A 10,678-nucleotide genomic window follows, 5' to 3' on the forward strand; every position below is an offset into this window, starting at 1 on the left:
AAACCAGGAGTCAGACGTTTGACTGAGCCACCCAAGTGCCCCCAAATGCCTGCTTTTTGGCATAAAGAAATCACTACAACAAAATAGCAAAATCTTTTGCATTAAAGAATCCGCTGTGTCATTTTCACCATGTGGAGGGAACATTTAAAATTATTCCCCAGACACTGTTATAAGAAATATCCAATTAAAATTGTAGTTTTACTCTCTCAAGGATTGTAGTTTGGTTACGTATATGTTGACTCAAAATGAATATTAATTTTAAAAAATACATATAAAATTTACTTTTTACATTTTAGATGCTATTGTTGATTAACCTATCAATAAAACCCTTTCCAAATCAATCCACATTGAGTTTTTATATTGTGATTTTGGTCATAGTAAATCTAGATTTCCCTATATGAATTGCCTCCAGCAATAATATTGTATTGTCACTGGTAATATTATATATAAAAAGTGTTCTATAATCAATCATACTGGATATTTAATTTATCCCTCTACCCCTGGCTGGAAGAAAGCTTACAAGAGCATTTTAGGAAGACTTTTTGTTCATTAGAGGGCAAGTGGAATGGTTTTAGATTTTGATTATATGAGAGAAACATTAACAAAATAAACGTGATTTGGAGCTTCCTAGCACTTAATGGCATAGTTCACTCTGAACTCTAAATTATTTATGGCACAGAAGGAGACACTTGGTAAATAACAGGAAAAGCATAGAAATCAAATACAGATTGTGGTATTTGTTAACTTTAACACTTAGGTGACCAAAACCCAAGACTGGTGATTTATTTACTCTGAATTACTTCCTAAAGAATAGTTACATTTCTGAAAGAAAAAAATAAATTAGACCACTAGGAAATGACTTAAAAAACTTCACAAATAATCCTTCTGATTGGATGTAAAAGCAAATTGTATACAACTGTCAGGAATCTGGAAATATATATATATATATATATATTTTTTGTAGATGTGCTCAACACTTAATAGCCAATCTTATTTCAGTATAAATTAATGATGACGTGTTTATGATATGCAATATATCATCACCTAGGCAGTAAATAATCACAGCCAAGTTGGAAATCTAGAAGTGCGTTTGTGTATACGTGTGCACAAATGTGTGTATAGGTATGTGCATTCACATGGATGCATATATATTTATGTCAAAAACGTGAAAGCTACTCTTTACAAAAAAGACAATGAAAACCGAACACTTTTTATAAACTATGATGAATCAGAACACCTACTCCAAACCAAGTTAAAATTATAGAAAAATTGAACTGAAATATTTTTCATTTAATGCATTACAATCTTTTCTCTGATATGCAAATAATTATTCTCACTTCTTAAGCATTTTATTTTAGTACTTCAAGAGTTTCCCTTCTCCCTAAATTCCTTCTACTTGTGGATTTCACTTCAGACTCCAATGGCTTGTATCCCAAGTATTTGGTTGGCTTCTTTTCTACAGAGGGAAATGATCATAGAGCATGCTTCCTTCTACTGAATTCAGTAGTAAAATCTTTCACTGGCATCTGCTTTGGATGACCTCTGGTTTATTTGTTACATAACAGATTTACTTTTTTTTTTTTTAAGAAGGTTGAAGTTGCAATACTTTTTTCCTGGAATTTCCCCTCAAGTTTCAGCCTGCATATCTTTTTAAAAAACTCAGTATTTATACTGGTCAAGTTCATGGCATACTCCCATTAAATATAAATACCACATCATTCATTTCAGTTTCTAAGCAGTAGAGTCCAAATAACCTTAAGCCCTAGTCCAGCTTTTCTTTCCTCATTCATCAAAGCACACTTATTCTGTTCCTTCTCTTCCTTCTCTCATAATTTTATTTTTCTCAGGATTCTGGAATTAAGTCAGGTTAACCATAAGCCCCGTGAGCTTTCTGCTACCCAAGTCTGTTACCCAAAGGAAGCACTTTGTCAAAACTAAACCCCTAAATGTGAAAGATCTGGTTAGGTCTTCCTGACAAGAATGGATTACATTATCAATTTCTTGATGTGAGACAGTAAGATCTGTTTCAGGGGGAAATATTAAGAATTTTTGGAAGAAGGCAACCATTGATAATAATCAAGGGGACCCTGAGAAAAGATGAAAAACATTGAAGGAAGGTCATCTTATTGAATTTGCAATTTTGACCAAGACCAGCCCAGTATACACATACTGGCATAAAAAGGTGCTTGATCAGGCAGGATGTTATATATCATCATGTATGTATGTATGTATGTATTCTCCAGGAGAAGCACAGGTAAGTAGACAAAAATTATGGGAAAAGCAGAGGAGGGCAGAAAACCTGCAAAAGTGTTGATAGAACCTCAGGTGACTTGACTGTGATTGATTTCTTGAGGTTCTTGTTCTTTCTCACTCATCACAGGAAATAAGAAGCAATGGATATAATTGGAGAGGAGACAGAAATCTCAACCTGTTGAGATTTAAAGGTAAAGAGACCAGAGTAGAACAGAAGGGTTTCACAAAAATCAACTAGCAGGGAAAAGAAACTGGACACCTAAAATCAAGTATCTGTGTGGAAAGGTAAATCTAAACTGGGGTTTAGGCTTAAGACAAAGGTGTAAACAGTAATGAAGGAAAATTGGTATGAGCACAACTTCAACCTGAACGAAGCAGCCCATCCCAAGAGAGCAAGTACAGGACAGTGTTGTGTTTTGAGGAGAAGAGCCCAAACATCTTGGGGAAAGGAAGGGAAACCTAACTCTAGAAACTATGCTTGGAGTGGAGTCACTCCACCAACAATCTCAAGAATTGTCAACAGCACAGGCATCACTACTTTATTGACAACTTTCAATGGTGTCACCTAGTGCCTGCAACAAATAACAGCATGATTTTGTGTGTTGAGATTCATCTTGGCCTCTCTCTGCATCATCCTGTAACCTCCTCCAACTTATACTACAGGATCCTGGTGATTCTTTTACCAGAAGGAGATATGAACTGGTTTCTGTGCTAACTGAAAAGATGAAAGCATGAGCCATCAATTGTAAAAATAGTATGTAACTATATTTGGATTCTGAGTTGAGAAGGCCAAAGATTAGACACATGCACACTGCTTTCTCTGCCAGAATAGGACTCCTAATCTGCAAGCACAATAGCAAGTGGTCCAGACACATCAGCAGAAGGGAAGTAGAGTAAGCAGTGACCATGCGAGCTCAAGCAATGGTGTCACAGAAGAACACACTTCCTGTCATTTCCATTAAAACCAAAGGTGGAAGACAAGCCTTGTGGATAAATTTTGACATCAATTTCAAATCTATATACGTTGGTAGAGGAGAGCTAAAAGTGAGTGACTATTACAAAATACATCTGAGGAATTAATCTTAAGTGTTGAACTAAATAACTATTTTATTGCTTTTAAAAAAAAAGGCTTCAAATCAGTCTTAAAATTATTTTTTGATTAAAATAAAGGAAGCAGAGTATATTCTCCACCTAAAAAATCAAATGGCGTTACTATGGTCTTTTTTCCAGACTTTGTGGCTAGATAGCATTACATCTTGCTGTAACATTTCTAAAACAAGGTTTTCAAACCAAAAAATTTTGAGGTAATCTGGGAGCCTAAACTTTCAAAATAACAGTATCCCAGTGAATGTACATATATGCTTGATTAGATTGTTATTTTTAGTTATTCAATTATAATTTTCAATCACTGATGTGACTTGGGGTTTTGCATTTCATCCAAGACGTATATTAAAATTCTGAAAAAAAATTTGCCAACTCCAGTCAACCCCACTCCTCAATTATCCTTATTATCATCAGACATTGTTTATTCAGGAGAAGCAAGAGGACTCTAAAAATTGCCTAATAAAATGTAATTATACAAAATGCCTCTAAAATTAAAGCATTTTCTAATAACAAATACTTTATAAGTAACTATTCTATCATACACAAACTTTTATTTTGCTGGATAATTAGATTTGACTATAGCTATTTTATTTTAAAAGTATTACAGATTTTTTTTTTGGCCAATTTGAACTATTTACAGAGATCAGAGTAGTTCTGAAATATGTGGGTGTTCCATTCTTAGTTAACTGTGAGAATGTGGCTGAAGAACTTAAGTCTTGCAGGCATAATGAAAAAAAAAAAGAGAGAGGTTCTAGGGGAGGAGCAAGATGGCAGAGGAGTAGGAGAGCTAAATTTCGTCTGGTCCCAGGAATTCAGCTGGTTAGGGATCAAACCATTCTGAACACCTACAAACTCAACAGGAGATAGAAGAAAAGAATGGCAGCAACTCTCTGAACAGAAAGGCGACCACTTTCTGGAAGGTAGGGCGTGCGGAGAAGTGAATCTGAGGCAATATTCAGGGAGACAGATAGTGGGGAGGGGGCCTCCATTGGCCACTTCTGGCAAGTGATAGAGCTGCAGAGCACAAAATCGGAACTTTTAGAAGTCGGCTCCGCTGAGCGACATTGCTCCAATGGCTAAGGGGGGGGTGGAACCCTCGCTGGGACAGTGTGGTCTCAGGACCCTTGGAATCACAGGAAGACTGGGGGTGCCTGAGTGTGGCAGAGCTCCCAGGTATCAGAGCAGGGAAGCCCTCTTCCAGCAGGGACCCAACAAGCAGCAGATCTGGGGTTATTCCTCTTTCTCCCCCCAGGAGGAGCCATGCAGGAGCGCACCGCAGGGATCTGCTGGGTTTGGAGACTCCACACGGGGTTTGGTGCCAGAGATAGAAATGCTCGGTCACAGGCTGGCTGAGCACGGAGTGCGGCCAGAGACCGGAGAGATGGGAGTGATTGACTCCTTTTCTCTGGGGGCTCACTGAGGAGCGGGGCCCCGAGTTTTCAGCTCCTCAGGGACCAGAGATTGGGAGACTGCCATTTTCACTCTCATCCTCCAAAGCTGTATGGAAAGCTTGCAGGGAACAAAAGCTCCCAGAGAGCAAACCCGAGCAGATTACTTAGCCCGCTGGGGCAAGGGTGGGGCAATTCCAGCTCCTGCGGAGACATCTGGGAACCACGGCAACAGGCCCCTCCCCCAGAAGATCAGCAAAAACAGCCAGCCAGGGGGCGCCTGGGTGGCTCAGTCATTAAGCGTCTGCCTTCGGCTCGGGTCATGATCCCAGGGTCCTGGGATCGAGCCCCGCGTTGGGCTCCCTGCTGGGCGGGAAGCCTGCTTCTCCCTCTCCCACTCCCCCTGCTTGTGTTCCCTCTCTCACTGTGTCTCTCTCTGTCAAATAAATAAATAAAATATTAAAAAAAAAAAAAGAACAGCCAGCCAAGACGAAGTTTACCGATCAATGAGAATGGCAGAACTCCAGCGCTAGGGCAATACTGCACATAGAATCCATGGCTTTTTTATCATGATTCTTCAGTCTTTCAAATTAATTTTTTTGAACTTTTTTTTTGAATTTTTATTTTTCCCTTTTTCAACCAACATCTCATCAATCCCTTTTTAAAAAAAAAAAAATTATTTTTTAGAGTCATATTCTATCCCCTCAGTAGTTAACCTTATTTTTGGTATATATATTTAGTTGGTCTCTTTAAAATTTTGGGATACACTTTCTTCAAACAGACCAAAATATACCCTAAATCTCTAGTGTATGCCTTTGTTCTACTCTCCTGCCTGATCACATTCTCTCCTTTTTTTAAAAAATTTCTCTTTTTGTCAACCAACTTATCTTATCAATTCCTTTTATGAAAGTTTTATAATTTTCATCTTTACAGTCATATTCCATCCCTTCATCGTATTTACCTTATTTTTGTACATATATAAGTTTTTCTTTCTTTAAAATTTTGGGAGGCACTTTCTTCTAACAGACCAAAATATGCCCAAAATCTAGTGTGTGGAACTGATCTATGCACCAGCCTGATCATATCTGATCATATTCTGTTTTTTGTTTGTTTGTTTGTTTGTTTTTATCTTTTTTCTTTTTTCTTTCTTTCCTTTTCTTTTCCCCCGGTTTCAGGTCTCTTCTCATTTGTTTAGTGTGTTTTTTCCTGGGGTCATTGTTACCCTGTTAGCATTTTGTTCTCTCATTCATCTATTCTCTCTGGACAAAATGACAAGACAGAAAAAAAATCACCTCAAAAAAAACCAACCAAACAAATAAACAAACAAACAAAAAAACCAAGAGCCAGTACTGACTGCCAGGGAACCAATCAATATGGACATTAGTAAGATGTCAGAACTAGAGTTCAGAATGATGATTTTAAACATACTATGTGGGCTTGAAAAAGCATCGAAGGTATTAGAGAAACCCTCTCTGGAGAAATAAAAAAACTAAAATCTAACCAAGTCAAAATCAAAAAGGCTATTAATGAGGTGCAATAAAAAATGGAGGCTCTGGGGCGCCTGGGTGGCTCAGTTGGTTAAGCAACTGCCTTCGGCTCAGGTCATGATCCTGGAGTCCCGGGATTGAGTCCCACATCGGGCTCCCTGTTCAGCAGGGGGTCTGCTTCTCCCTCTGCCCTCTTCCCTCTCGTGCTCTCTGTCTCTCATTCTCTCTCTCTCAAATAAATAAATAAAATCTTAAAAAAAAAAAATAGAGGCTCTAACTGCTAGGATAAATGAGGCAGAAGAGAGAGTCAGTGATATAGAAGACCAAATAATGGAAAATAAAGAAGCTGAGAAAAAGAGATAAACAACTACTGGATCACGAGGGCAGAATTCGAGAGATAAGCAATACCATAAGATGAAACAACATTAGAATAATTGGGATCCCAGAAGAAGAAGAGAGAGAGGGGCAGAAGGTCTATCGGAGCAAATTATAGCAGAGAACTTCCCTAATTTGGGGGAATGAAACAGGTATCAAAATCCAGGAGGCACAGAAACCCCCCCTCAAAAATCAATAAAAATAAGTCAACACCCCGACATCTAATATTAAAACTTACAAATCTCAGAGACAAAGAGAAAATCCTGAAAGCAGCTCAGGACAAGAGATCTGTCACCTATAATGGTAGAAACATTAGATTTTCAATAGACCTATCCACAGAGACCTGGCAGGCCAGAAAGGACTGGCATGATATATTCAGAGCCTAAATGAGAAAGATATGCAGCCAAGAATATTATATCCAGCTAGGCTGTCACTGAAAATAGGAGAGATAAAAAGCTTCCAGGACAAACAAAAACTAAAGGAATTTGCAAACACGAAATCAGCCCTACAAGAAATATTGAAAGGGGTCCTCTAAGCAAAGAGAGAGCCTAAAAGCAACATACACCAGAAAGGAACACAGACAGTATACAGTAACAGTCACCTTACAGGCAATACAATGGCACTAAATTCCTATCTTTCAATAGTTACCCTGGATGTAAATGGACTAAATGCCCCAATCAAAAGACATAGGCTATCAGATTGGATAAAAAAAACAGGACCCATTGATATGCTGCCTGCAAGAGATTCATTTTAGACCCAAAGACACCTCCAGATTGAAAGTGAGGGGCTGGAAAACCATTTACCATGCTAATGGACACCAAAAGAAAGCTAGGGTGGCAATCCTTTTATCAGACAAATTAGATTTTAAACCAAAGACTGTAATAAGAGATGAGGAAGGACACTATATCCTACTTAAAGGGTCTATCCAACAAGAAGATCTAACAATTGTAAATATCTATGCCCCTAACATGGGATCAGCCAATTATATAAGCCAATTAATAACAAAAGCAAAGAAACACATAGACAACAATAATAGTGGGGGAATTTAACACCCCCCTCACTGAAATGGACAGATCGTCTAAGCAAAAGATCAACAAGGAAATAAAGACTTTAAATGACACACTGGACCAAATGGACTTCACAGATATATTCAGAACATTCCATCCCAAAGCAACAGAATACACATTCTTCTCTAGTGCCCATGGAACATTCTCCAGAATAGATCACATCCTAGGTCATGAATCAGGTCTCAAGTGGTACCAAAAGACTGGGATCCTTCCCTGTATATTTTCAGGCCACAATGCTTTGAAACTAGAACTCAATCACAGGAGGAAAATTGGAAAGAACTCAAATACATGGAGGCTAAAGAGCATCCTACTAAAGAATGAATGGGTCAACCAGGAAATTAAAGAAGAATTCTAAAAAATTCATGGAAACCAATGAAAATGAAAACACAACTGTTCAAAATATCTGGGATGCAGCAAAGGTAGTCCTAAGAGGAAAGTATATAGCAGTACAAGCCTTTCTCAGGAAACAAGAAAGCTCTCAAATACACAACCTAACACTACACCTAAAGGAGGTGGAGAAAGAACAGCAAATAAAGCCTAAACCCAGCAGGACAAGAGAAATAATAAAGATCAAAGCAGAAATCAATGAAATAGAAACCAAAAGAACAGTAGAACAGATCAACGAAACTACGAGCTGGTGCTTTGAAAGAATTAACAAGATTGATAAACCCCTGGCCAGACTTATCAAAAAGAAAAGAGAAAGGACCCAAATCAACAAAATCATGAATGAAAGAGGAGAGATCACAACCAACACCAAAGAAATACAAACAATTATAAGAACATATTATGAGCAACTCTATGCCAGCAAATTAGATAACCTGGAAGAGATGGATGCATTCCTAGAGATGTATCAACTACCAAAACTGAACCCGGATGAAATAGAAAACCTGAACAGACCTATAACCACTAAGGAAATTGAAGCAGTCATCAAAAATCTCCCAAAAAACAAAAGCCCAGGGCCAGATGGCTTCCCAGGGGAATTCTACCAAACATTTCAAGAAGAATTAATACCTATTCTTCTGAAACTGTTCCAAAAAACAGAAACGGAAGGAAAACTTCCAAACTCATTTTATGAGGCCAGCATTACCTTGATTCCAAAACCAGACAAAGACCCCATCAAAAAGGAGAATTACAGACCAATAACCCTGATGAACATGGATGCAAAAATTCTCACCAAAATACTAGCCAATAGGATCCAACAGTACATTAAAAGGATTATTCACCATGACCAAGTGGGATTTATCCCTGGGCTGCAAGGTTGGTTCAACATCCGCAAATCAATGTGATACAGTACATTAACAAAAGAAAGAACAAGAATCATATGATCCTCTCAATAGATGCAGAAAAAGCTTTTGACAAAGTACAGCATCCTTTCTTGATCACAACTCTTCAGAGTATAGGCATAGAGGGTACATACCTCAATATCATAAAAGCCATCTATGAAAAACCTACAGCGAATATTATTCTCAATGGGGAAAAACTGAGAGCTTTCCCCCTAACGTCAGGAACGCGGCAGGGATGTCCACTATCACCACTGCTATTCAACATAGTATTGGAAGTCCTAGCCACAGCAATCAGACAACAAAAAGAAATCAAAGGCATCCAAATTGGCAAAGAAGAAGTCAAACTCTCACTCTTTGCAGATGATATGATACTTTATGTGGAAAACCCAAAAGACTCCACCCCAAAACTGCTGGAACTCATACAGGAATTCAGTAAAGTGGCAGGATATAAAATCAATGTACAGAAGTCAGTGGCATTCCTATACACCAACAACAAGACAGAAGAAGGAGAAATTAAGGAGTCGATCCCATTTACAATTGCACCCAAAACCATAAGATACCTAGGAATAAATCTAACCAAAGAGACAAAGGATCTGTACTCAGAAAACTATAAAATACTCATGAAAGAAATTGAGGAAGACACAAAGAAATGGAAAAACGTTCCATGCTCATGGATTGGAAGAATGGACCCTCAACTCTATGGTCAACTCATCTTTGACAAAGCAGGAAAGAATGTCCAATGGAACAAAGACAGTCTCTTCAACAAATGGTGTTGGGAAAATTGGACAGCCACATGCAGAAGAATGAAACTGGACCATTTCCTTACACCACGCACAAAAATAGACTCAAAATGGTTGAAAGACCTCAGGGTGAGACAGGAGTCCATCAAAATCCTAAAGGAGAACACAGGCAGCAACCTCTTTGACCTCAGCCGAAGCAACTTCTTCCTAGAAACATCGCCAAAGGCAAGGGAAGCTAGGGCAAAAATGAACTACTGGGACTTCATCAAGATAAAAAGCTTTTGCAAAGCAAAGGAAACAGTTAATAAAACCAAAAGACAACCGACAGAATGGGAGAAGATATTTGCAAATGACATATCAGATAAAGGACTAGTATCCAAAATCTATAAAGAACTCATCAAACTCAACACCCAAAGAACAAAGAATCCAATCAAGAAATGGGCAGAAGACATGAACAGACATTTTTCCAAAGAAGACATCCAAATGGCCAACAGACACATGAAAAAGTGCTCAATATCGCTCAGCATCAGGGAAATCCAAATCAAAACCTCAATGAGATACCACCTCACACCAGTCAGAATGGCTAAAATTAACAAGTCAGGAAATGACAGATGTTGGCGGGGACGCGGAGAAAGGGGAACCCTCCTACACTGTTGGTGGGAATGCAAACTGGTGCAGCCACTCTGGAAAACTGTATGGAGGTTCCTCAAAAAGTTGAAAATAGAGCTACCCTATGATCCAGCAATTGCACTACTGGGCATTTACCCCAAAGATACAAAAGTAGGGATCCGAAGGGGTACGTGCACCCCGATGTTTATAGCAGCAATGTCCACAATAGCCAAACTGTGGAAAGAGCCAAGATGTCCATCGACAGATGAATGGATAAAGAAGATGTGGTATATATATATACAATGGAATATTATGCAGCCATCAAAAGGAATGAGATCTTGCCATTTGCAACGACGTGGATGGAACTGGAGG

The sequence above is a fragment of the Mirounga leonina genome, unplaced genomic scaffold (genome assembly GCF_011800145.1).
Source record: "Mirounga leonina isolate KUSES-001 unplaced genomic scaffold, KU_Mleo_1.0 Mir_174, whole genome shotgun sequence".
NCBI lineage: Eukaryota > Metazoa > Chordata > Mammalia > Carnivora > Phocidae > Mirounga > Mirounga leonina.